Source organism: Suricata suricatta, chromosome 9 (assembly GCF_006229205.1).
Source record: "Suricata suricatta isolate VVHF042 chromosome 9, meerkat_22Aug2017_6uvM2_HiC, whole genome shotgun sequence".
Lineage (NCBI taxonomy): Eukaryota > Metazoa > Chordata > Mammalia > Carnivora > Herpestidae > Suricata > Suricata suricatta.
The window spans coordinates 80,267,469-80,294,662 of record NC_043708.1 but is presented as its reverse complement, the minus strand read 5'-3'; the positions used below and the strand labels follow the sequence as shown (position 1 = coordinate 80,294,662).

At 42.4% G+C, this 27,194-nt stretch overlaps 1 protein-coding gene and 1 pseudogene across 1 annotated transcript in view; one reads left to right on the top strand and one right to left on the bottom strand.

Moving 5' to 3' along the window:
* GPR176 (G protein-coupled receptor 176) overlaps positions 1–27,194 on the top strand; it is a 121,792-nt gene that overhangs the window by 8,024 nt on the left and 86,574 nt on the right. The window lies entirely within an intron of this gene.
* Positions 22,312–22,647, bottom strand: LOC115301072 (annotated as a pseudogene).

Genomic DNA, 27,194 nt, shown 5'->3' with positions numbered 1-27,194 from the left:
CTTTTTAAAATGTTTATTTATTTATTTTGAGAGACAGAGCGTGCAAGTGGGGGAGGGGCAGAGAGCTTGAGAGAGAGAGAGAGAGAGAGAGAGAGAGAGAGAGAGAGAGAGAATCCCAAGCAGGCTCCATGCTGTCAGCACACAGACCAATGTGGCTAGAATGCATGAAATTTTGAGATCATGGCCTAAGCTGAAACCAGGAGTTGGACACTTAACCGACTGAGCCACCCAGGCACTTCAGGAGGCTTTTTTGAGCGTACCCAGAGGGAGTAAAGCAGTCTCACATGAAATGGGATATTTGGAAGATTTTATTTTTAAGTAATTTGCATTCTCTGCATGGGGCTGAACCCACAACTGGAGATCAAGAGTCACATGCTGTACTGATTAAGCAGCCAGGTGCCTTGGACTCAAAGCGATATTTTGATTGGTGTCCACACTTGGTTCTGAGGAATCTTGGGAAACAGGTTTTTTTGTATGTATGTATGTATGTATTCATTTAGAGAGAATAAGAGCACAAGCAGGAGAGAGTCAGAAAGAAGGAGAGACAGAACTCCAAGCAGGCTCTGCACCATCAGTGCATAGCCAGATGTGGCACTTGAATTCCTGAACTGTGAGATCATGACCTGAGCCCAGATCAAGAGTTGAATCCACTCAGGCTCAACCCACTGTACCACCCAGGTACCCCGGAAAATAATTTTTTCTGGCCTGCAGTGAAACCTTGCTTCATCAAATCTGAGATACTCCGAAAAACTTAAGATTAATCCACAAATGTCTAGACACCTTAGCACTTTAAATAAATTTCTAACAATGGTTTATTAAAAGTTTTGGACTTGGATTAAAAAAATATTTCTGGGGCGCCTTGGGGGCTCAGTCGGTTAAGCATCCAACTCTTAGTTTCAGTTCAGTCTTCTGTTAGTTAGTTCAAGTCCCACATAGGCTCACACTGTCAGCACAGAGCCTGCTTGGAATTCTTTCCTCTCTTTCTACCTCTCTGCCCTGTGCATGTGCTCTCTCTCTCAGAATAAATAAATTAAATTTAAAAAATGTTCACATACATTTGAGTCTCCTCTGATGCCTCTCCACATTCCATTCTCTCTCATATCTTCCAGAACTGATGGCTACCCTGAATTAGATGTTCAGTTTAAACTCTCTTCCTGCCTGTGTCCTGTTGGTGTCCTTTCGCTGGCCTGTGATCACGAAATTTTTTGCCAGTGATGTTTAGTCAATGCCTATTGCATGGATGCATGACTCTATATGCAGTGTTGATTTGCAAATAATGGTCTCATCTAGGAAGACTGCATGTGGACAGTTTAGGAAAGAGGGTCTTTAATGAGGGAAGACAGGAAGGTTTTGCTAATAGGAGATGGATATCTCCTGTGTAGTGCAGATGCCCTTGACTTACCAGCCAGTGTGGTAACTACCAGTCAAGAACATTCCTTTTGCCGTATATTTACATTGGGTTTTGCAGTGTATAACATATACCACATTATTCCGTTCACTCATGATAACCTTATGAAATAGTATAGGGACTTAAAAAAATTTTTTTTTACATTTATTTATTTTTGAGAGACAGAAAGATGAAGCATGAGCAGGGGAGGAACAGAGAGAGACTGAGACACAGAATCTGAAGCAGGCTCCAGGCTCTGAGCTGTCAGCACAGAGTCCGATGCGCGGCTTGAACCCATGAACCGTGAGATCATGACCTGAGCTGAAGTCTGCCGCTTACCCAACTGAGCCACCCAGGCACCCCTGTATAGGGACATTTTTTTTTTTAATGCTTTATTTATTTTTGATACAGAGAGAGACAGAGCATGAGAGGGGGAGGGGCAGGGAGAGAGAAGGAGACACAGAACCAGAAGCAGGCTCCAGGTTCTGAGCTAGCTGTCAGCACAGAGCCTGACACGGGGCTGGAACCCACGAACGTGAGATCTGACCTGAGCTGAAGTCGGAGGCTTAACTGACTGAGCCACCCAGGCGCCCCGGGGACATTTTGTTTTTTGTTTTCTCAACACATTTCTTTCCCCACATGGCACTGCCCTCCCTCTCTAACATGTGCACGTCTATCAGTGAGCCTCCCTTCCAGTATTCATCAGGGATTTTAGTTGCAAACAACAGAGCCTGTTGTCAAAAGAAGACACAGCTACAAAAGCATTCAGTAAAGAGGAACATTTTACCTGCAAAGCTGACTTGCAAGCGTTCATATTTCAGAAGGACTATTGCCAATTGAAATGTACAACAGATATTTAAAAGAAAGCAGCCACAAGATTACCATGTTTACAGTTACTGTGTTCACTGTGGGGGGAAAAAGTTACCTTACATGAGTGTTACAACCTCAACGATCATGTCATGTCTTCAAAAGCAGCATCGCAGAAGTCAATACAGTTGAGAATCGATAAAGTTGTTTTTATTAGGAGTCAGTGACTTACAGGAGAATCTCAAGATTTCATTTATTTTGTGGACCAGAACTAGACAGCGGATCCTGAGCCTTTTAATGTTTTTACTTTGGGGAAGGGAACGGGGCTTAGGGAGCAAGTGTTTGCTTTCTCATGGTTCAACATAATGTGCACATTTTTACATAATGCAGCAGGGTGAAGTGTTTTACTTCTACATCAAACTAGCCAGTTTATGAAGAAAGACATTTATTACAGGGTATTAGGTTGCTTTCAGAATTTATGGGAGAGTTTGGGAACCAGGGACACTCAAGAAATATGCACAGTCATATCACTGGTTCTAGCAGAAATTATGATGCTATTATCATATACTACCGATGAAGAGGGATTAATTAGACTCTAGAACCCTAGGGCACAGCTGGCCCAGATTTACAACCAAAGCATTTTTTTTTGAATATTTACAAGAACTTGATCACTGCACCCAGCCACCACCTCACATAAATCATGTCTGCTTGGGAGCCTCTTCTGGATAGAATATAGATCATAAGCCTGCACCATGACTGCAAGGCTGTCTGAAAAGTAGTATTTTTAGCTTTCCAGCCTTTCTCACAGAGGGTAGCAGCTGGCTGAAAGATATGGAATGAATATTTAGTGAATCAAACTAATATCTGCCGCTATGTTCTTCATATGGTTCCTTATGTGACTATCCTTCCCAGTGCTCCGTGAAGCCTCCCACCCTGGGAGACAGGTGTGGGCCCCTGATCCAGGCCTCTTTGGGCCCAGGATCCTATTTCCCTTTCCCCAGTGATTAGTTCAGGGACGGTCGTGCGATCCAAGCTTGGTCAGAGGACTTGACATTAGAGATGCTAGTGGAAAAATCTTTTTCCAAAGGGATAAGCAGGGATAAAGGAAGCCAGGAACTGTCTGCATCGGAGGGATTGAGGGCAGAGAGACAAGCAGACATGAGGGTGAGAGGAGAGGGGGAGGAGGAGGGAGAGAGGATGAGAGAGAAACCATCCTCATGGTATTGTGGGAGTCTCTGCAAGTGCTGAACTTGTATTTCCCAATTACATGAATGAAAAAACCCAAAATCTCTCTTTTTTTGCTTCAACTTGTATGACATAGGTTCTTGTTACACACAGTAAACATATCCTGATATCTATATCTATACTATATATATAGTATATCTAAATATCTATGATATAGCATTTTTCTCACTATGCATATCCATCATTTGGGTAAAGAGATTCAGAGGGAGAGTGACTCGCTCATTAGCACACCCCCAGCCAGGCAGGGTCTGGTGCAATGGAAGTCTGATGCCCAGGAAGGAAGAGTTAGTGAAACCCAGAGCTCTGAGAATTGAGCAGGAGCAGGACGTAAGTCTGGTAGTGCAAGAGGTCAGCAGGAGAAGGCTGTATCCAGATCCAGGAGAATAAAGGAGACTGAAAGCCATGGGGGCATCAAAGCCCATGTGTGTGTAGAGACAGAGGCCCAGAATTTTTACTGGACCAGGAAATACTGTGGCAACTGTTTTTAATCAGCATTTAGCCTCATTTTTGTCCCTCTGTTAAACATCTTTATGGAAAAAATCAACAGTTACTTACACATCACCATTGGTAGTTAAGACATACAAAAAACCTAGTAGCAAGAAAACATCTAGCTGTGTTAGAAGAGGGAAGTGTTGCCATTGTTAGCTTTAGCCCCCCAGGAGATGATAAGCTCGAGTCTCTGGGTTATGTACTGCCTTCTCCTTTCCTGAGTTGTTTCTGAGGGATTTGGGGAGGTCATGGGGCAAGGCTATTGGTGAGTCCTGGGAACAACCCTCACTGGTCACTTGCAGGGTGTGGACGAAGTCCTGGACATCTGGTAGATCCTATGGTTGAGGGAATGAGCTGCTCTACATTTTCTGCTTCAAATTCACCATGGCCCGTGTCCAGCTCTCAGGACTGTTGAAGCAGAATCCTTCTGTGGGGGTGAAATGTGTTATCCTCAGCTGATCCAAGCCCAGGGCATGGAGGGGAAGAACAGGGGCTTTGCTTACACGAGGTCCAGGCATGCAAGTGCCAGACTTGCGTGGGTGTTGTAAGGTTAAACAGATACGATAAAGGCAGAAGGCACAGAGCAAGTGGCAGAAGGTGGAGAGGAGCAAAGCAGAGAGATCTCTCCTCCACAGCTTCCAAACCATCTTTCAGTTTCTTTAACATGTCAATTAAAATTTTTAAGAGAGGGAGGGAGGGAGGGAGAGAAAGAGAGAGGGAGAGAGAGAGAAAGGCAGACACAGATTCTGAAGCAGGCTCCAGGCTCTGAGCTGTCAGCACAGAGCTCGGTATGAGGCTCGAACCCATGAGTCATAAGATCATGTCCTGAGCCAAAGTCGGATGCTAAATCGACTGAGACACTCAGGCACCCCTAACATGTCACTTTGGATACCACTAAAGGGTATGGTATTGTCTTGCTGTTTTCTCTGCCCTGGAATATTCTTCCCTGGGCATTTTCTGTGACTGGCTTGTGTTCATCCTTTAAACTGCAGCTCAGATGTCACCTCCTCCAAGTCAGCTTACCTAAAGTAGTCCCCGCCCACTTTTCTCACATCATCCTGTTTATTTCCTCTGTGGTAGGAATGATCTCGTTTGTTTGGTGTCTTATCCCTCTCCGTTAGAATGCTGAGCCATGAGGCAGAGACTGTTTCATTCACTAGCATCTAGAATGATGCCTGGCATGTAGTTGGTGCTTAGTAAATACTGATTAGTTAATTGACTGAAATGCTTAGGGACCGTGAAACAGAACAAAGAATTACTAGCCACTATCTTGATTTGCATGAAGTTTAGGAGCTTTCTGGAAAGGAACATGAATTTTGTCCATAGCCAGGACTCAGCCACACATAGTCATACCCAGTGGCCAGGAGGGTGCTCAGAGAAGCCAGATATTTGGAGGGATAGCAGGTCTCTTGATAGGAAATTCACAAGGACAACAGTGAAGCCTGATTTAAGAATGAGTCTATGAAATAGGACAGGCAACATTTTGAACCAGGCGGCATAATGTGTATGGGGATGTCACTCTAGCTTTAAAAGCTTTTGGATCTAAGACAAAGTCAAAATTATTGCTTGAAGCAGCTTGGGCATGACCCAGCCTATGGGAGAGTGGCTGAGAGACACTGTTGTCATCAGGGAGCCACAGGTGACATTTGGCTGTTTATACTGAGACAGATGGCTCCTAGCTGTGTGAGATCAGAGTGGTGCCTGTGAGTTTCTACCAACTATTCTGGAAACACTCCTTCCTTCTGTCCATCTGGGAAGCTCAGTGGACCGATGGGAATGTTCAATAGGTCTGAAAACAACAAACAGGGTATTTTCACTCAGCCAAGTGTTATGAGTTGAATTTTGTGCCCCTCCCCACCAGAGAGAGAGAGAGAGAGAGAGAGAGAGAGAGAGAGAGATAAAAGTCCTAACCTCTGGTACCTCAGAATGTGGCCATATTTATTTGGAAATAGGGCTGTTGGAGATGTCATTGCTTAAGATGAGGTCATACTGGAGTGGGTCCTTCATCCAACATGACTAATATCCCTATAAAAAGGTCACATGAAGACAGAGACACACTATGTGTGGAGAACACTGTGTGATGAAGGCAGAGTTTGGAGTTGCATGGCCGCAAAGCCAAGGAACACTGAAGAGCCACTAGATGGAGAAAAGGGCAAGGAGGGATCCCACACAGCCAACATCTGGATTTCAGACTTCTCGCTTTTCTAACTGCAAGACAATACGTTTCTTTTTTTCTGTTTTTAATTTTTTTAATGTTTTTTTTTTAAATTTATTTTTGAGAGACAGTATGAGCAGGGGAGGGTCAGAGAGAGAGGGAGATACAGAAACCGAAGCAGGCTCCAGGCTCTGAGCTGTCAGCACAGAGCCTGATGCGGGGCTCGAACTCACGAACTATGAGATCATGACCTGAGCCGAAGTCGGCCGCTTACCTGACTGAGCCACCCAGGCGCCCCATGACAATACATTTCTGTGGCCTTAAGCCATCCTGTTTCTGGTCCTTTGTTCTGACCGCCCTAGTAAACTACTACTATACCAAGGCAGTGAACAGGTAGTAGGTTGAAAACCCCAGTTGTTGCACAACTAAATGCAGTGGGTTTTACAAAAGAGTTAGAGCATCTTCAGCTGATGGAATGTGAATCGGTGCAATGCATGCTGGTCATCACTTGTTCCATTCATTTGTGCCTATACATCTTTCAGCCCCTCTAAGAATTTTTTTTTTTAATTTTGGGGCGCCTGGGTGGCTTGGTTAAGCGGCTGACTTTGGCTCAGGTCATGATCTCGCCGTTCGTGGGTTCAAGCCCTGCGTTAGGCTCTGTGCTGACACCTAGGAGCCTGGAGCCTGCTTCAGATTCTGTGTCTTCTTCTTTCTCTGCCTCTCCACTGCTCACGCTCCATCTCTCTATCTTTCAAAAATAAACAAACATTAATTTTTTTTAAATTATAAGCTAATCATAGATTCATGTGTGCTTTTAGAAGATAATATCGGCATGGCATGTACCCTCTACTCAGTTTCCCACAATAGTGCATGTGTGGTATGTATGGATGCTGGGTACAGTGTCAAACCAGGGTATTGGCATAACCTAGATACATCACTGCAAGGATTCCTCTTGTTACCTGGTCATATCCACATCCACTTTCCTCTAGCTCCTACCCTCTTCTTAACTCTTGGCAACCACTAATCTGATCTCCATTTCTTTCTTCCTTCCTTTCTTTTCTATGTATAGTTTATTGTCAAGTTGGTTTTATATAACATGTAGTGCTCATCCCAACAAGTTCCCTCCTCTATGCCCATCACCCATTTCCCCTCCCCCACTGCCATCAACCCTCAGTTTGTTCTCATTATTTAAGAGTCTCTTAAGGTTTGCCTCCCTCCCCCAATCTCCATTTCTATAATTTTGTCATTTCAAGAGCTTTACATAAATGGAATAATAATATAACACTTTGGGGATATGTAAAAATAATAACACTTTGGGGATTAGTATTTTCATCCAGTATTACTTCCCTAGAGATTTTATCCAAATTGTTGTCTGTATTTAGGGTTTATTGTTCCTTTTTATTTCAGTTCTCTTTGTATGACTCTCCTGAGTCAAAGCATTTGGGCAATGCCACAACTTTTCTGGTGATTCTTAAGTCACAAAACACTTCTGATTTAGTACATAAGATGTGCAGTCTGATGAAAGAGGCAAAGCTCCAAACTTACTAGAAAATGAAAACTTCTCTCCTCCCCACACAATCCCCAATCCAGGCCTATTGCCTGGGAGAGGGTTGAAGTTGGACAAGAAGTCTGGTTGGCTTCCTTTTGCATCTTGAGCTTCTGGCCAAGGTTTCTTGGCCCTTCAGGATTGGTGCTGAGGTGGGGCTTGGTTGATGCAGAGGTGGAAGAGGGAGGTGTAGGAGGGCCAGAAAAAGCCATAAAGATGGATCCTGGTATAAGTGGGTTTATACTCTCTGGACTGTCACTTGTTCCTTGATAGTGGTGATGCCCTCCCGTATTCACAGTTGGTAGCTTAATCTGTCCTCAGTCCCTTGAATGCTCCTGGACCTCCAGCTTCTCTCTGTTGAGGGTTGTTTGCCCCTGCAGGTGACCCTCTTGGACAGCTGACATGACCCCAGGCCATTGCTTTCACTCCTTGGCCTGCATCTGGTACAAGGGAACACACGTATGTCCTTAGTCCTGATGAATTCTGGGAGTGTGGGCTGCCCCTGTAGCTTCTTCTTTGAGCAGCTCATCAGCCCATCTCTGGCCCTTTGAGTTTCTCAGGGAGGAACCAGTCCTAATTCACTGTAAGCCCCAGTTGCAGAGGACACACATCAAAGCTGTCTTTATCAGCTTGTTGAACCCCCCTTACTTACTAGGCTTTGGGAAAGATGGGCAACACTCTCCTTTCTCTTCTGGGTGGGTAGGACTTGGTGCCCACCCATAGCTCTCTATTGTTATATACCTTCCAAGTGGGTGAGGGTTCAAGTATTATAACCATTTAACCATAACTTTGAAAAATATGCATCCTGATCTGACACTTTACTTTGGTACTTATTATATCTTGATGCCCTTGGTAAAATTTTCCAATTCCAGTGACTAAATAGTATGTTAATTTAGGAAAACTTTTTCTCCACTTAAAGAATTATGAAGCAGTTTTGCTCATACCTCTTTGACATCTGCAGCTGTTTTTGTTGGGGAAACATTTTGGAATCTTCTCATCCAGGTTTTCAGGGCCCATCACCATGACTTCTAAGCTCTGTGAACGAGACACTGTGCTTTTTTTTTTTTTCTTTCCCAACTCCTGCATGACATGGCCCCTGAAATTCCACCCTAAGCCACAAGTGACTATTCTTGTTTCTTTACGGCAGGAATGATGCATGCTACTGTTGCTTCCTTTTTCACTTATTCCGTCAGATGACTTATAAAAATCCCCAAGTAACACTGATTGAGGTAATTTCAGGTCACTGTGCCTTCAAACAGAATTCTGGATAAAGTAATTTATTACTTGTTCCAAATAAAGTAATTGAGCGAATGCCTTGTATTAAGAGTGATTTTGTATTTTCTGAGCGAGAATGTTTGAGGACGCATCTTCTTTGTGTTGAGGGTATAAGATATTTACTGCTCAGTTCCCCGGGCATCCCTGTGTGCCCATTTGCACCTTTAATTACAGCTACATTTTGTTGGGGCTTCCTGGGCAGTTTCTTAGGGCAAGAAACACTTCCAACGGCTGCTAAATGGAAAGGAAAGAATAACTTTCTGAAGTCCACCTAAGTGTGAATTTAATTTCCAGGAACACAGAGTTCAAGCAAGACTCAAGCAGAGACAAAATAATCAAATTTTGGTTTTCAGACCATCTCCCTGATTGATAAGAATAGCACCTTTTGCATTTGTCTGTTGTTTCTGTGGCCTTCTCTCAAGGCTGCAAATCTTTAGCAGCAGTGATTGTACAAAGTATCAGAAGCCCTAAAATGAAGGCCACATGAAGGTCAGGGTTATGGGCCAGAGATTAGGGGCTGTTTCTCTGTGCGATGCTGTGATTGTTAAGAGTACATGGGACTTTTCTCTGAAGAGCACAGCATCGTTTTTCCGGTTAGTGACAGGTCGGTGGGCTGTAGCTGGTGAGGATCACACCAGGTGTTTAGGAAGGGTAGCTTCTAACCTGGCCCTGCTGTTGGGTGGTGAGTTTACTACTGGTAAATCACTTTGCCTCTCTTTGTGATTGTAATTGTGAGGCAGAGATTTTTCAGCCTATTTGCATAAAGATCACTTGTTAGAAATGCAGATTCCATATGGAGACCAACTTGGTAATAAACTATTAATTAAAAAAATGAAGAGAATAAAAAAGAAAATAAAAAACAAAAAGACATGCAGATTCCTGGGACACCTGGGTGGCTTAATTGGTTGTGCGCCTGACTTGAGCTCAGGTCATGATCTCACAGTCTGTGAGTTTGAGCCCTGCATCGGGCTCTGGCTGACACCTAGAGCCTGGACCCTGGTTCAGATTCTGTGTCACCCTCTCTCTCTCTGTCTCAGAAAAATGAATAAACCTTAAAATTTTTTTTTCATAAAATGCAGATTCCTGAGTTCCACCATCAAAGATTTTGTTTTGGTGTGTTTGACATGGAGTCTTGGTGTCTATATTTTTAATGAACACTTTCTGTGATTTTGGTGCCGGTGTTTCACACTTACACATTGATCTAAGGGATGCCTGGCCAACTTCTTAGTTTGTGGAGATGACAGGTGGGCCTCATGTGCACTCCCAAGTTACACCCTAGGGAATCAAGCAATGAGGGTAGATGTCAGGAGGGTGGAAGGGAGAGGACTAGATATTTAAGGTAAGTGCTCGAATCATTAGAAGACATTTCCTCTCCACTTCTAGGGGAGTAATAACATTGCCTTCAGACTTATTCTTGCAAAAAAAGTTGTTGGGAAGGAAGTAGGAATTTAATTTTGGTGTTATTGGTACCAGTTCTACCAATCTTTTAATGGCTAGTGTTGCTTAAGGTTTGAAGGTACTGTGGAAAAAATACATACCCTAATTATGAATAGGCCAAGCCTCTTAAATTGGACTTAGATAAAGGAACTTACCTCAAAGTTTTATCAATGAGATAATCTCATATCCTAATTCTTCCCCTGCTAACCAGGGGATGGATCTCAATATATATCCTATAGGTAATGGAATTATTTATTTAAAAAGGCAACACGGGGGGCTTCTGAAAGTTGCCTTTTGAGAAAGACACTTTTGTAAAAGCCGTGGAGGGGTTGTGTGATTCCTCCCCTTTTCTTTAGGGGCTTGTTCTCTGCCCCTCTCATTACGAGGTTCAGCAGGAACAGTTGGCTGTTGGGAAGAAACATGAGAGAACTGTCTGAAGTTACATAAATTGGAAAACACTAAATCCTCCTACTTGTTCCATGCAGAACTCAAAACATTTTTTCAGAATTTTCATTGAGATTGAAATTAAAAATATAGACAATACACACCATCTCATGCACCATCTCACGAGGGCTCATCGTATTCACCTCTAGTGTCTTGGGCTTCTTTTGTTTTCAGCCATGTTGGTCATGTTGTGCTCTACCTTCTTATGGGACTTCTTCTTCTTCTTCTTTAATTTTTAAAACTTTTACTTATTTATGAGAGAGGGACAGAGCATGAGTGGGGCAGGGATAGAGAGAGAATCTAAAGGAGGATCCAGGCTCTACACAGTCAGCACAGAGCCAGACCATAGAGCTCGAACCTATGGACTAGGAGATCATGACCTGAAGCTGAAGTTAGACACTTAATGGACTGAGCCCCCCAAGCGCTCCCTTTTGGTACTTCGTGATTCCTCAATAATTGAGGTCTTGAAATTCTACCCACCTGCCACCAGTGTGGACTTCCCAGTGTCCCTGAGATATTTTAAGACTTACGTCTGTCCTCCAAATATCCAGTATCCATGCAGCAAGAGTCCCAAACTGGGAAATTAAGTCTATTTCAAAAGAGCCACGAGCGGTTTAGATAAGGAAACACACATAATATAGTTAAGGGTCATATTTAGTGTGGCACAAAGGATAAAACAGGGGGCAAGTGAGTGACCAGAAAGACCAATTCAGGGTCATTTGGCTTTGGGGAGAATTGTGACAGGCAAATTTCTTGTTAGCATAGGAATAACAAGGGAACAGTGGGGCAGCTTTAAAAGTACATTCCACTCCAGTTGGGTGTGCTTCGCAGGCCTTGTTATTGTTAATATCAGGCATCTTTAATTTTGACTGTGAGATCTTTGTGTATAATCTCAAGTTACAGAATGGAAAAGCTAGTTGAGGTGCCTGTCCTTTGATAATCTTAACATGAGTCTTGTGTTGATGGGGAGTTTGGCATGTAGGTTGAGTTGAACTCACATATGCTGTTAACTTCATGTTTACATCAGTATGTTGACTCATATAGAATTTAGCATCTACTAAACTCCCAAGCTTTTGTTTCATGTACTGCTGTTATGCTTCTTTTTCACCATTCTTGTTTTGATTCAGTTTAGGAGCCCAGATTTGTAATTTGGCTTTATCATCTTTTTAAATTCATCATCCATCTAAATTCTCAAAAAAGTATCGAATGGTATAGGGAAGGAAGGTTGGAGATCTTGTCACTGGGGCGCCTGGGTGGCTCAGTCGGTTAAGCGTCCGACTTCGGCTCAGGTCAGATCTCACGTTCATGGGTTTGAGCCCCGCGTCAGGCTCTGTGCTGACAGCTAGCTCGGAACCTGGAGCCTGCTTCGGATTTTGTGTTTCCCTCTCTCTCTCTGCCCCTCTCTGCTCATGCTCTGTCTCTCTCTGTATCAAAAATAAATAAAACATTAGAAAAATAAAAAAAAAATGAGTGAAGATCTTGTCACTGGTGATAGGGTAACTGAAGTCAATTTTAACTTACTATTCAAAACCTGTCTGGAATAATTGTTAAATTCTTTTATTTTTCCTTTTTCTTATTTGTTTATTTATTTATTTTTAAAATTTACATCCAAGGTAGTTAGGATATAGTACAACAGTGATTTCAGGAGTAGATTCCTTAATGCCTCTCACCCATTTAGTCCATCCCTCCCTCCCACAACCCCTCCAGCAACCCTCTCTTTGTTCTCCATTTTTAAGAGTCTCTTATGTTTTGTCCCCCTCCCTGTTTTTATATTATTTTTACTTTGCTTCCCTTATGTTCATCTGTTTCTTAAAGTCCTCATATGAGTGAAGTCATATGATAATTGTCTTTCTCTGATTGACTAACTTTACTTAGCTTAATATCCTCTAGTTCCATCCATGTAGTTGTCAATGGCAAGATTTCATTCTTTCTGAAGGCTAAGTAATATTCCATTATATATATATGCCACATCTTCTTTATCCATTCATACATTGATGGACATTAAGTCTCATTCCACACTTTGGCTATGGTTGATAGCGCTGCTATGAACATTGGGGTGCATGTGCTCCTTTGAAACAGCGTATCTGTATCCCTTGGATAAATACCTAGTAGTGCAATTGCTGGGTCATAGGGTAGTTCTGTTTTTAATTTCTTGAGGAACCTCCATACTGGTTTCCAGAGCAGCTGCACCAGTTTGCATTCCCAAATTGTTAACAAATTATTAACTAGAACTCTCACCCAGGTTATATTTCTCTACCTTGTTTACAAAAGCATTTGGAGGTATCAGATATTGTACTGAAAGCCAGATATACCCTGTCTACTATATTTCCTAGGCTTACTGATAGAAAAAAAGGAGATTCTGACATGATTTATTCCTATTGCATCAGTGCTTGCTCCCAGTGATTAGTTCTGGCCTTCCTGTCCATAATTAATTCTATGTCAGGTTGACCAGTATGAATTTTGCTTTATTTTTCTTCTTCCTCTTTTCCTGTCTCCAGTCTTCTGGTTCCTTTCTTATTCTTCATAATTCCTTAAAGTTCTCCAGAGTTGGTCTGGAATAGTGCCTCTCAAACTTTAATCTGTAAGTGAATCTGCTAGGGGTCACGTTACATTGCAGGTTCTGATTCAGGAGATCTGGGATAGGGCCTGAGATTCTGCATTTCTAACAAACTACTAGATGCTATCGGTCCTCCGGCTATTCACGCTGGGTAGGTAGGCACTAGAAGTCTTGGTGCTCTAGGTAAGAGATCCAGTACAGCAGGAAGGAGATCTCTGGTGGAGGTCTCTTATTTCAACACTTATAAACTCACCAGCATCCATATATTCCAATAGTTATCTCCCTCATTCCGTTATCTTCACCGTCTCTGACTCCCACTGGCTCCTTTGCCTCATCCTTTTTGCATTTTTCATCTCACCTACAATGCCTTTCTTCCTTCTTCTGTTCACAGTCAGACTTCTTGGAGAGAATAGCATTAAATTTCATTTTTCCATTTTACCCTCTCCTGACTATTCCTTAATCAGCAACTCTGATCACGTCACTCCTCTTTGGGACCCTTCCATGGTCTCCCATTCCTTCTGGCTCCTTATAGTGACATTCCACAACCTGGTGCCTATTTCCTTCTCCAGCTCACTCGTCTTACACTCCAAGAATTCCAGTCTACTTGTGGTTCCCAGGGCACATTATTCTGTTCCCAGTCCCCTTGCCTTTGCTTTTGTTGTTTCTTTGTCCATAAAAGCTCTTCCCTGACTTAGTATTCTGGCTAATTTCTCTCATTCTTCAGATAGTCCTTTCTCTTTCTCTCTCTTTCTCCTTAGAAACTTAAGGGGCACCTTGATGACTCAGTTGGTTAAGCATTCTACTTAGGCTCAGGTCATGATCTTGCAGTTTGTGAGTTCAAGCCCTGCGTTGGACTTCTGTGCTGACAGCTTAGAGCCTGGAGCCTGCTTCAGATTCTGTGTCTCCCTAACTCTCTCTGCTCCTTCCTCACTCATGCTCTGTCTGTCTCTCTCTCAAGAGTAAATAAACATTAGGGGCACCTGGGTGGCTCAGTTGGTTAAGTGTCCAGCTTCGGCTCAGGTCATGATCTCACGATTGTGGGTTCGAGCCCCGCATCGGGCTCTGTGCTGACAGCTAGCTCAGAGCCAGAGCCTTCATCAGATTCTATATCTCCCTCTCTCTCTGACCCTCCCCTGCTCGCGATGTCTCTCCCTATCTCTCAAAAATAAAAAAAAATTAAAAAAAAAGAAATAAACATTAAACAAAATTAAAAAAAAAGCTAATATCTCTATTTATATTTGTTATTTGTATAATTCAAGAATGATCGAAATGAGGGGTATTGGTGCTTTCCCTCTTTAGGGTGCAGCTATAAGTGTAGAATTATTGGAAGGAGGTATTAAGTTGACATGATGGTGGTCAGTTGTATTGAAGAATTTTAAGGATACAAAGTCACGGCAAAGTCACCATAAATCTTATTACATTTTTAAATCATTTATTTATTTTTGAGAGAGAGAGAGAGCCTGAGCAGGTGAGGGGCAGAGAGAGAGGGAGACACGGAATCCGAAGTGGACTCCAGGCTCTGAGCTGTTAGCACAGAACCTGATATGGGGCTCTGCGGGGGACCAGCCCACGCATCAGAGTCTAAGGGTCCCTGAGTAGGGGGTTGGTGTCGGCGAAATATCTACAAGAAAGAACACAGACAAAGTGAATGGTGGAAGAGACCACACTTTACTGTGAAACTTGGTGTCTTATATACCATAGGTGATTACATCTTTCTTTTAATGATTACATTGTTTGCAACTTCTTAGGAATTACATGTTTCAGAAAAGATCATTGTTTTCTTGGAAGAGAGAACAGAAAATCAAAGACAGGAATGAGGTACAATACAGAAGATCAAAAAACATAATTCATCATTCAAAATACATCAGCGGGGGTCTTATTTTGCGTATATAGTGTAATATTAACTGAAGCTTAAGAGAAGACTATTCTTCTTTAAAGGTGAACATGAATGACTTATGGTTAAAGTGCCCCTGACCAGGAAGGGAGTTTCAATCAGAAAGTCTGCCCATTACTGAAACCACAATTACCAAGAGGCATGAATAGTAGGAGAACTAACCCCAGTCTCTGATCCATTTAGGTGAAGCAGTCAAGTGCACACATTTTTAGGTAGGGAGAAGCAGGGTCCCAAAGGCCACACAGCACTGTACCCCAGTCTCCCAGGACCTATGTTCTTTTTGTCCTGATCCTCGAGAGCTTGTTTGGAGGTTCTAGCAGGGGAGCGCAGCTACTCGTATACCCTTGACTGAAGAACGGTCCTCCTCTATCGGGGATGGTCGTCCTCTTTGACCAAGTGCGCAGATTCTGGAGGGACGCACATGGAGCGGTGAGGGAGGAAGGGGACACCCGCCTAGCCAGCCAGATCAGCCGAATCAACCCTGGCGATCAATGGGGTGACAGATGTTGCAGCCAGATCGCCCTCCCATCCTGTCCTGATCCTCAAATGGGGAGAGGGCCAACCGTTATCCAGGGTAGTGCCTTCCTAGACAAAGCTAGGGACTTTGCGATTACATACGCTCCCCCTGGAGGCTTTGCCGTTACAGTGGAATCTCCTCTGCAGGCTTTTTGGCTGGATGGGCCTCAACAGGGCTCGAACCCACAAACTGTGGGATCATGACCTGAGCCAAAGTTGGACACTTCACCGACTCAGCCACCCAAGCGCACCCATAAATCTTATTTTTAAAAAAGGGCATACTTAATAGTCATCACTCTCTAAATGAAGAGGGAAGATATTTTTATTTTCTTTTGTTTATTTATTATTTTTGAGGGAGAGAGAGAGAGAAGGAGAGAGAATGAGCGCATGTGCTTGGGGGAGAGGCAGAGAGAGTGAAAGAGAGAATCCCAAACAGGCTCCATGCTATTAGCACAGAGCCCCACACGGGGCTCGATCTCACAAACCATGCGATCATGACCTGAGCCGAAATCAAGAGTCAGAGGCTCAAACAACTGAGCCACCTAGGCTCCCTGAAGGAAAATATTTTTTAATGTTTTTTTTTTTATATTAATTTTTGATACAGGAGAGACAGAGCATGAGAGGGGGAGGGTCAGAGAGAGAAGGAGACACAGAACTGGAAGCAGGCTCCAGGCTCTGAGCTAGCCGTCAGCACAGAGCCCGACGCAGGGCTTGAACCCACGAACGTGAGATCTGACCTGAGCTGAAGTCGGAGGCTCAACCGACTGAGCCACCCAGGCGCCCCGAAGGAAAATATTTTTAATTAGTTTATCATTGTGTGAATTATTCTAGCTGACATGAATAGTATTCATTGACATAGCATCATGGGAATGAAGCAATAAAATGAAAAAGACAAGTTTTAACAGATGAGAATATTTTTACTAATGTGGTCCACAGAGAGTGTGAATGGTGAGGGTTTCAGATGATAATTCAGAACCTTGCTGGTATCTTGCATCGACTGCCTGTGGGGGCAGAGTAACAGACAAGGTCACTAGCTGGCTTAGAGAGGAGCCTCTTGTAAATCACTAAACTAATTAGGGTTACTTGACAGAAACAGGGAATAGAAATGGAGAGCTGCCTGAAAAGATGTAAACACTAAGGACTGATGGATTATTAGCTGATTATTCAAAGTATAGAGGCTCAGGACTTATTTCAAATAAGCGAAGTCCAAAAGAAACTAGACTCTCACCAATTAAAAATTAAAAAAAAATTTTTTTTAATGTTTTATTTATTTTTGATACAGAGAGAGACAGAGCACGAGAGGGGGAGGGGCAGAGAGAGAAGGAGACACAGAACCGGAAGCAGGCTCCAGACTCTGAGCTAGCTGTCAGCACAGAGCCTGATGTGGGGCTTGAACCCATGAACATGAGATCTGACCTGAGCTGAAGTTGGAGATTTAACCGACTGAGCCACACAAGTGCCACCAATTAAAAATTTTTAATAAAATTTAAAAATATATCCCAAGTTGTGATCATGATTTCTCAGGCAACAAATGCAATTTGCCACTAGATGTGTTGTTGCTATGACACTTGCAGATATGAGAGGGGATGGTGAAAGGTGGAGATTGAAGGGCTAAGAGATTTGAAACCTTATTTGCCAAATGATCTTAATGTGTATGTTTCAGAGATAAGTTTTTTTTTTAATGTTTTATTTATTTTTGATACAGAGAGAGACAGAGCATGAGAGGGGGAGGGGCAGAGAGAGAAGGAGACACAGAACTGGAAGCAGGCTCCAGGCTCTGAGCTAGCTGTCAGCACAGAGCCTGACGCGGGGCTCGAACCCACAAACGTGAGATCTGACCTGAGCTGAAGTTGGAGGCTTAACCGACTGAGCCACCCAGGCGCCCCTCAGAGATAAGATTTAATCCTTTGTACATAATAGGTATTCTGTAAATGTGTGTGGAGGAAATATATTTAAAATTAAATGAGGGGAATAACCTTTGTTTCTCTCTCTCTCTCTCTCTCTCTCTTTTTTTTTTTTTTTTTGAGAGACAGAGAGACACAGCACAAGCAGGGGAGGGTCAGAGAGAGAGAGGGAGGCACAGAATCCATAGCAGGCTCCAGGCTCTGTGCCGACAACTATGCGGGGTTTGAACCCACAAACCACGAGATCATGACCTAAGCCAAAGCCGGATGCTTAACCGACTGAGCCACCCAGGCGCCCCTAACCTTTGTTTTTCTAAAAGAACTGTTCTTTATAGTGTGGTTTTGTGTCCTAGATTCCTGTGACTGTAGAAAAAGGCATGCACAAGATTATAAGAATTGTCAGCTTCATTAAGGATATAGCATGTGCGTATATAATTTCCTTTTCCCCAGGGACGTGGAACTGGGGATGAATTACTTTCTAGCTGAAATGCCTGAGTTGGAGCTCTGCTCTCCATTCTCTTCCCTGATTTCCTGTCAGTCCGTCTCTGGGTAATGGCTCTCTCAGTGTATGTTGCCTTTCAGCATAATACATTTATTTGAACTGAACTGTGTGTCTGATTGGTTGCACCACAAACCAAGAACCCACAGCTATAGTCATAATAGTCTATTTTGTGAAATAGTACTTGGCCTTGCCAAACCTCTTTCTCTTTCAACAATAATGTTCCTGGGATAAAAATAGGATTTTGATAAGATCGGTGTTGGTTAGTGGGCCACAGGCCTCTAGAATCAGATAGTTCCTTTTTATTTTATTTATGTTTAATTTTTTAAGTTTATTTATGTTGAGAGGGAGAGAGAGCGAGCGAGCGAGCAAAGACGGGGCAGAGAGAGAGGGAGAGAGAGAGAATCCCTAGCAGGGTCCATGCTGCCAGCTGTGGGGCCCAAAGTGAAGATCTTTTAACTATGAGATCATGGCCTGAGCCGAAATCATATGCCCAACCAACTGAGCCACCCAGGCATCCCTAGAATCAGATAGTTCTGAGTGTAAGTTCTAATGCCACTTACTAGCATTTTTGTCCTCGGGCCAGCTTTTATTATTTTTAAAATAATTTTTTTCTCATTGCAAAATAGTAAAGAATTTTGAAGGCATAGGAAGTTATGAAGAAAAGAATGAATATTCATATAACATATGAGCATTTTCTTATATCATTAGACATTCTTTGAAAGCCCCATTTCATATTTATATTTAAGAAATTATTTGATTACTCAATCGTTTAATAATTTTTTTTTACCTTTTTTAAAAGTTTATTTATTGAGAGTTTATTGAGAGAGAGAGAGAGAGAGAGAGAGAGAGCATGCACATATTCAGGGGAGGGGCAGACAGAGAGGGAGAGAGAATCCCAAGCAGGCTCCTTGCTGTCAGCCCAGAGCTCAAAGTGGGACTTGAACTCATAATGACAAGAGCTAACATCAACCGACTAAACCACCCAGGCGCCCCAATCATTTAATCATTCTTATATTTTTGGACATTTGTGGTGTTTCTTGGTTAAACCATGATAAATAGTGTTGTGATAAAGCACTTTTAATTAAAGCAATTTTTAATTAAAAAAAATCTTTGTCCGACTTGATATTTCCGTGGGATAGTTTCTTAGGAAGGGTGTTACAGAATTTTGTTTGTACCTTTTTTTAAAAATATTTTATTTATTTTTGATACAGAGAGAGACAGAGCATGAGGGGGGGAGGGGCAGAGAGAGAAGGAGACACAGAACTGGAAGCAGGCTCCAGGCTCTGAGCTGTCAGCACAGAGCCTGACGCGGGGCTTGAACCCATGAACGTGAGATCTGACCTGAGCCAAAGCCGGAGGCTTAACCGACTGAGCCACCCAGGCACCCGTTTGTACCTTTTTAAGAGTGGTTTTTGAAGCTCTTGATAATCACAACAGTGAAGGGTAAATAATTTAACCAAGCTTCAGTTTTCTTACTTAGCTATATCCTAATGGTAGGAGGATATGGACTAATATATGCAAAGCACATAGCACAATGACTGGCAAATATTGTTAATGTTTTTAGTCTTTGCTTTAACATATTCATTGTCCACACCATGTCATTAAGTGCTCAACCGTCTTCATTATCTGTTTAAAAAAAAAACAAGGAAAATACATTAAAAAAAATTTTTTTAATGTTTTATTTATTTCTGATACAGAGAGAGACAGAGCATGAGAGGCAGAGGGGCAGAGAGAGGAGACACAGAACTGGAAGCAGGCTCCAGGCTCTGAGCTAGCTGTCAGCACAGCCTGACGCGGGGCTCGAACCCATGAACGTGAGATCTGACCTGAGTCGAAGCCAGATGCTTAACTGACTGAGCCACCCAGGCGCCCCAAGGAAAATAAATTTTTATTGAGTTACATGAATTTATTGTGAGACTATAATTTGTATGTGTGAACATCTAGCCTAATGCTCTTTTTTTTTGCAAACTGCCTTAAAAAATGTATGTATAAAAGTGAAAGGTAGAAGGGAAAGATAGTGTTGTGTTTTTAAAATTTTTTTATACTTTATTTTTGAGACAGAGAGAGACAGAGATGAGTGGAGGAAGGGTAGGGTGAGAGAAAGACACACACATAGAATCTGAAGCAGGCTTCAGGCTCTGAGCTTGAACACACGGGCTTGAACACACGAACCGCAAGATTATGACATGAGCCGAAGTCAGATGCTTAATTAACTGAGGCATCCAGGCACCCCTGTGTTGTGTTTTTTAAAAGTATTTCTTTGAATTGAAAAACAAACCAACAGGAAATCACTACAGTCTATGGAAAGCTTGGCCCAACTGGTCATTGTATCTATATTGGTTTTCACATAGTGTCAAAGCTTGTGGTTCACAACTCTGTGAATTTAATGTGTGGCCTCAGTTATATGAGAATGAGCTGATAAGAGAAGCAAGAGAGACAGAGAGGGATCAATATTTTGACACTCCAAATTTTCAGTGTAATGAATACAATTTGAGGGCTGTGAGCCATCTCAAAAGAAGGCATAAAATGGTAGTTTTAATAAATAAACCAGGGAATAATGAAACGTCATGTCTGATCTTTTCCATTTTCACACAATTAGTGCACAGAGCATGGCTGCCTTTTCTTCTTCTTCTTCTTTTTTTTAATGTTTGTTTATTTTTGAGAGAGAGAGACAGAGACAGAGCCTGAGTAGGGGAGGGGCAGAGAGAGAGTGAGACACAGAATCTGAAGCAGGCACCAGGCTCTGAGCTGTCAGAACAGACCCCAACTTGGGGCTCAAACTTAGAAATTGTGAGATCATGACCTGAGCCAAAGTTGGACACTTAACCGACTGAGCCACCCAGGCATTAGTTTCTTAGGGCTGCTGTAACAGATTAGAACAAACTCAGTGGTTTAAAATAACAGAAGTTTCTTCTCTCACAGTTCAGGAAGCCAGAAGTCTCAAATCAAGGTGTCCGCTGTCTTGGTTCCTTCTGGAGGCCCTGGAGGCACCTGGTCCGTGCCTCAGTCCTGCCTCGTGATAACTCCCACACCCCCGGCATTTCCTGGTTTGTAGCCACACTTCTCCAGATTCTGCTTCTGTCTTCATATGGCCTTCCTCCCTGTGTCTCTTCTTTGCCTGGTGTCACCTCTCCAAAAAAGGACACTAGTCATTGGATTTGAGGCCCGCTCTAATCCAGTATGGCCCCATCTTACCTTGACTGTATCTGCAAAGATCGTGGTTCTAAAGATGATTACATTCATACCTGGGAAGAGCTGGGGTTAGGACTTGGACATATCTTTTTAGGGGGGCAGGGTCTAACCCGTCGCAATGGCAAATACACAAGTTCCAATAGAAACTCACCATCTCTCCCTCCTCCCCATACCCTGCTAGCTTCTCTAACCACGACTTTATCAAGTTGTGTTACCTAACTGCCTGTTTCATTCGCTTTCACTTTTCTGCTTGGCTCTACCCACGGTGATTTCTTGCTGTAAGAAATTGGTCTCCTTAACCTTCTTCCATAGCTTTATTTCACCCTTCTTTGTGCTGTTCCTCCTGCATGGAAGGCCTTCTCTCTCTCTAAATAAATTCTAAATTCATCTAAATAAACCTCATTTCTAAGGGCAGGGATTGTGCTTTATTCTTTCTTTTTTCCTTGAGCACCTTTCCCAGTGGTAGAACATAGATGGGCTCAGTAGACATTCTGATTAACTTTCTGATAAAGTAGAAGGATATAGACCATAGACTGGAAAGAAAATTAAATAATGGTTTTGTGTGCTTGAATTCCAAAATTCAAGCTGCTTGAGAATCCCTCTCTCTTGCTAGCTTAAATGGGTTAGGTAGACTATTGTTTTCTCTTCGATTTACCTAATATTTTATTTTAGTCTCATTCTGGTGCTATACCCATTTTGGCTCAAAGATGCTCCTGGCATATCAGTTACTCTGTGAGAAGATTTTGTTATTTGTAGTCAATACTGAGTTCAGGGTTTGGAAGATAATTTCTTATCAGTGGTGTAATTTCTGAACACATAAATAAAACCAACTTTGTAATTGTGTTCTGTCATTATCATCATCATGGTTACGTAGCTGGGGAAGATTGAAAAGGTTTTCTTTTCTTTTTTTCTTTATTTAATAAAGTTTTATTTTCCAAAATGTACAGTTGGTGGGATCCATTCACGCATCTTCACCTTTGGTGTTTCTGGTGTAACTTGAGCTCTGTGCTTTGACACCAGTTTACTAAGGAGCTTCTGAAGGGCTGCCCTGGCCAGGGAACCTCGAATCTTCAGTCTCTTGGAGACACCAGCTGGAGTTCTAAGCTTATAGTTGGGAACTTCCTTATAGAGTTTGTCATATGTTGCTTTGTCAAACAAGACCAGTTATTGAGCTTGTCCCAAACTTTGTTTGCCTTTAGACCACTTCTTTTTGGCTTTGCCCCCAGATTCACTGGGCCTTTGTTTTTTTGGCTGACTTTCCGGCATCTTTCTTCTTCTTGTTGTCCGTGGGCAGCATGGTGGAGGTCGGGGAGCAGCGGTCATCCCTGTAGCCTCGCTAAGATGTCATACAAAAAAGCTTAAGGTTTTCTAATCTAGTTTTCTACCTCTTCAGAAAGGAAAAGGCCTATAGCAACACTGACTGTTTCCTCTCTCTCGGGTTCAGTCTTATTCCAGTAAACCCCACAGCTGTGTATCTGAGGGGACATATATGCCAAATTTAGTCTGGGGCCCTGACGAAGGTCTGGTCAAGCCTGTTCATAGTTTGGTGGACCTCAGTGCCAGTTCTTATCATTAACAAGCCCAGAGCCATTAAGTGGGTAGTGAGCAGATTTAACTTTCTGGGTTTTTTTTTTTTTTAATGTTTATTTTTGAGAGAGAGAAAGAGACTGAGCATGAACTGGGGAGAGCCAGAGAGAGAGGGAGACACAGAATTCGAAGCAGGCTCTAGGCTCCAAGCTGTCAGCTCAGACAGAGCCCAATGAGGGGCTCAAACTCCCCAGCTGTGAGATCAAGACCCGAGCCTAAGTCAATGCCCAACTGACTGAGCCACCCAGGCGCCCCTAAGTTTCTGGTTCCTCATGATCAAAAGGGTGAGATCAGTAGAGTTTCTTTTGTCTGGCTTATATTGAATACTTGTGCATGTGTCATATTCATAGTTAGAATAATGAGTAAATGTTTGTTAAGCAAATTGACTAGTCCCTAGCAAATAGATACAGCAAATGCTGTATCTATGTTTGAAAATAAGATGAGAAGTATACATTGCAGTCAAAACCAGAGTATGTGATTCTGTACTGCCCCACTCCCCCATTCCAAGAGTTCTATGCTCAGCATTTCTACAGGCTGCCAATGGGCTGGCTCTAAGGCTCATAACCTCAGCCTTCCTCTCACCACTGTTGTCAGATTTTTGTCTATGTTCAGTCAACTCTCATTAACTGTAACTTTCTGCAAATAGAGACTGTCATCACAGAGGAGCCTCTTCAGTTTTCTTGTGATTTCTTTTATGTAGACCTGCAAAAGCCTGGATCATAGACTGCTATGAATTGATACTTTTACTAAATAAGTTGACAAATACTGCTTTGTTTTCTGGCTTGGAACTGTCAAAACCTCAGCTTAATTCTTTTTTGCCTCCATGTCCCTGGAAAAGAGACCTTGTAAGTCTTTTTTTTCTTTTAATAGTATTTGTTGATGTTTATGTATTTTTGAGAGAGAGACAGACAGACAGACAGAGCATAAGCAGGGAAGGGCCGAGAGAGCAAGAGAGAGGGAGCTACAGAATCTGAGGTGGGCTCCAGGCTCTGAGCTGTCAACTCAGAGCCCGATGTAGGGCTTGAACTCACAAGCCATGAGATCATGACCTGAGCTGAAATTGGACACTCAACCAACTGAGCCCCCTCCAGGTGCCCCAGAGACTTTGTTAGTCTTAAGGGCAGTGGTGGGCTGGTAAGTATTTAACAAATGGCTTTGTCTGGAGAAAAGCCCTGATTTGTTGCATTTGTCAGTTTTCACAGCATAGGTACTCCCACTGTGACCAGGCTACCAGTGAAGCACAGAGCTGGGAAGGGATGTGTCCATTTGGCTCTCCCGAGCTGGAAGCAGGCTCCTGCGTGCCACTGTAAATGGAGGGTTGAGGGGATGAGCCTTAAGCCCTTGGAAGGTTTGTGCAGATGCTTAGAGTAGCTCTTTCTAATGTCGTTTGTTCACCTGCCATGGGCAGGCACTGCTCTAGGTCCTGGGGGTGTAGGAGTGAATCATATGATGTCTCTGCCCTCAGGCAGCTTACACACTACTGAAAACTATTCACAAGTTTCCAATTTCAACCTCTTGGGACCCTAGCATTCCCTCATTTGGGGACAATTTGAGTCAAGGTTCCATAACACTTTAATTTTAATTTTTTCAATTAATAATTTTTACTCATTTATTTACTTTTTATTTAATTTATTTTTAAAATTTACATCCAAGTTATTTAGCATATAGTGCAACAATGATTTCAGGAGTAGATTCCATAGGGCCCCTCACCCATTTAGCCCATTCTCCATCCCATATCCCCTTCAGCAACCCTCTGTTTGTTCTTTGTATTTAAGAGTCTCTTCTGTTTTGTCCCCTTCCCTGTTTTTATATTATTTTTGCTTCCCTTCCCTTATATTCATCTGTTCTGTGTCTTAAAGTCCTCATACGAGTGAAGTCATATGATATTTGTCATTCCCTGTCTAATTTCGCTTAGCATAATACCCTCCAGTTCCATCCATGTAGTTGCAAATGGTAAGGTTTCATTCTTTTTGATTGTCGTGTAATACTCCATTGTATATATATACACCACATTTTCTTTATCCATTCATCCATCAATGGATATTTGGGCTCTTTCCATACTTTGTCTATTGTTGATAACTCTTTAATATTTAAATGAGGAAAATAGCATGGGCTCATTGCAGCTTTCCTGGGTGTGAAGCAGGGATGGTAGAGGAGGCAGACCTACTCTCTGGGTTGTCTCCATCTTGGAGGTGCAGAGAACCTAAACCTTGCAATGCCAGGAATGTTGGCAGTGTGCCATGAGGGGTAGACATTAAGGAACAGAGAAGGTAAGGTTCTTGCTTGGATTTCCAGTTCCCCAACTAATCCAGAGTATTAGTCATCAATAGGTGACTATTGATTATAGGCCATTAGTTGCCTCGTAGTTAATGAGCTGGAAGCTTACAATGTGGACAAGATTGTGGCAATGGAAAGCATGTCAAAGCATTGCAAAGGTCTACATCGTCAAGAAGGGTAGGGAAAGGGGTTGGAGAAGTTACTGATGGCAGAGCTCAGAGAGAAGGATGACATACATACTTTTTTGAAGAGGATTTAGGATTCTTGGTGAAGAATCTCAAATCTTTGCTATCGAAAATCACTGAGCCGGGTGGTGTGATTTCAGGGAGGTGAGATTTTCCATTAGGAAGGTAGGTCCTCAGGAAACTCAAAAACTTTAGACAAGCAAAGGTAGAAAGAAAGACAATTGGTTTTTGAAAACAATTGTTTAACACTAATTCCTGTTCAGGTTGCAGGGCCTTCCGGAACCTCTCCCCATGCTGTTTTTCAGCCGTTGAGTGAACGGTTTATTCTCACACAGTTTCTAATGCTGCTGCCACCTTACCCAGTATCATCATTCCAGCAGAGGGAGATTGTGGACCATTCACTTCTGGAACATGCATTGCTTCATTCGTGCCTAGTCCATCTTGATCTTCCTTGGAGGCAAATGCCTACACATTTCTCATGCTGATTTGGGATTTAATTCTTGACCATGCAAGTTTTCGTCAAATGAAGAAAACCCAGCCTCTTTTCTAGGACGAGGGCCCCTCCCAGCTGCTTTGGAATAACCAGGGTGTTTCTAAGTGTGGGTTTTGGATTACCTATATCACAGCACCTTCTGTTGGTTCTTTAAAATATTCATTCCTGTGATGTGCCCCAAACCTACTGAACTAGAGTCTCTGGAGTGTGATTTAGGAATTTGCATGTTGACAAGTTTCTCAGGTGATTTCTAGGTGTGCTAAAGTTTGCGAACCACTGTTTTAGGCTTACAGATTGTTAGGAAATAACTTCCGAGTTCCCCTGGGATCCAACCCTTGTCCCATTGGAACAAATGCAGCCTGTCTGACTCTGTAGGTCAGCCTGGGAAAGGTCTGGAACCTTCTTTTTTCATTTAAATTAGGATACCCACATAATCAGGTAGGCCAGTAAGGACAAAGCCCCTTCCCAAGAGTCACTGTTATGTGACATGCTGCTATCAGAACCAGGTCAATTAGCCATTATAGCTGAAGGTAAGTAAAAGTAATTATTTTGTTCTCAACAGCTCAAGTTTGATTCTATGATTTTGAACCCCAGACATTTGCATGGTAGTTGATAAAAAAGGAGGTCAGTATGAATAAACAATTTTTATGCCCTTGACTTCTGCTTTGTCAGTCCAGTATTTACTTGCCGTATGTGGCTTCTCTCAGTCGGGTCACATTTTTTAAAAAGTTTTAATTTAAATTCCAGTTAGTTAACATACAGTGTAATATTCGTTTCAGATGTACAAGCAGCGATTCAACAGTTCCAAAAAACACCTGGTGCTTATCACAAGTGCCCTCCTTACTCCCCCATCACTTATTTAACCCACATCTCCAACCCCTCCCCTCGGGCAACAGTCAGTTCGTTCTCTATAGTTAAGAATCTGTTTTTGATTTGCCTCTTTCTCTCTTTTTTCCTTTTGTTAATTTGTTTTGTTTCTTAAATTCCATATATGAGTGAAATCATATGGTATTTGTCTTTCTCTGACTGACTTATTTCACTTAGCATCATACTCTCTAGCTCCATCCATATCATTGCTAATGGGAAGATTTCATTTTTTATGGCTGAATAATATTTCAGTGTGTGTGTGTGTGTGTGTGTGTGTGTGTGTGTGTAACCACATTTTCTTTTTAAATATTTTTAATTTTTTAATCTTTTTAATTTTCTTTCTCTTAGAATTTTTAAAAAATGTTTACTTATTTTTGAGGCAGAGAGAGAGAGAGAGAGAGAGAGAGAGAGCGAGAGCGAGCAAGTGAGTGAGAG